A 1482-nucleotide genomic window follows, 5' to 3' on the forward strand; every position below is an offset into this window, starting at 1 on the left:
TTTAATTTGTAAGTTAAATATTTAGTTTATAAACTATGACATAAATGTATGAATCATATGGTGAAAAACTGACTGAAAAATAAATCTGTTCTTTTTTTCTTATAAAAGCCTAAATAAAACAAAAACATTGGTGGTAATTTCTGACTGTGTAACTTTACAAACRGCACCACACAGTGGGATCTCTCAGGAACAGAAATGTTTTTGGACCACTCTGTTTTGGTTTTGCTACACGTGTCTCCATCTTTGGGTGTGTCCTAAGTTCACAGGAGACGGGGATCAGGTTTGGTTCAGTTGCAAATCTGACGCCACATGTCATTCACACGCACGCACGCACGCACGCACACACACACACACACGTGGCTGTAAATTCACTTTTAAGTGACTTTGCTACTTAAAGAGAAGTGTGCAATCATTTCCTGTGGAAGCAGGAGCCACATGTTGGGGTCCGTCTCTCCTGCTCCTCCTGTGTGGAGAGGTGGGCTGAAGCTGTCAGACCCCTGCCTCGACGTCTCCTTTCTCCAGCCCCGCCCCCGTTAATGCTACGTCTGTTTCAAAGTGCGAACAGGAAACTGCACCCCCCACCACACACACACTAATGTGAGAAACTCAGAAATCAACAGCAAGAAAAACAAAATGGAAACGTTGATGTTTGTAAGAAAAACAAACAAACAAACAAACAAACAATTCTTTCTGTCCCAGAAGCATGGAGGAGAGGGCAGTGAGAGAAGAGTGCATCTGAAGAGAAACTCAGTCCGTCCACCTGAACCAGGTGCTGCTGCTCCACCTGCACACCTGTTACACCTCCCTGAAACACAAACACAACAGCCTGGATGCTTAATGCTGAAACAGCTGCTGACCAGCTCAAAAACATCAAAACAGAATAAAAACAGCTTTAAACAAATGTATCACAAAACAGTGAAGCTCGAATTAGAATAAATAAACAAATAAATAAATAAAATGGATAAATAAAACCATAGAAAGAAACTGAAATCAGTAGAAAACGGCTGAAATAAAGTTTTAAAACGCAGAGAGAAGCTAAAATCTGCCAAACAGAAGCTGAAACTGAGGAGTTAAAAAGGTAGAACCAGAACAAAAGATCAAAACTACAGTAAAGATTCATTCATTCATTCATTCATTCATTCATTCATTCATTCATTCATTCTAAGACTCAGTTTCAATTAGAAGAAAATGGATGAAAAATATACAAATCAAAGTATCAACAACTGAAGCACTAAAAGTCACAGCCGAAATGTCCTGAAACAGCTAAAGGTTTTCATACAGAAACTGCAAAAGACTTTCAGACACAACAGAGGACACAACACAGAGGACACGACACAGAGGACACAACACAAAGGACACGACACAGAGGACACGACACAGAGGACAAGACACAGAGGACATGACACAGAGGACACAACACAGTGGACACAACACAGAGGACACGACACAGAGGACACGACACAGAGGACATGACACAGAGGA

Source organism: Austrofundulus limnaeus, unplaced genomic scaffold (assembly GCF_001266775.1).
Source record: "Austrofundulus limnaeus strain Quisiro unplaced genomic scaffold, Austrofundulus_limnaeus-1.0 Scaffold703, whole genome shotgun sequence".
Classification (NCBI taxonomy): domain Eukaryota; kingdom Metazoa; phylum Chordata; class Actinopteri; order Cyprinodontiformes; family Rivulidae; genus Austrofundulus; species Austrofundulus limnaeus.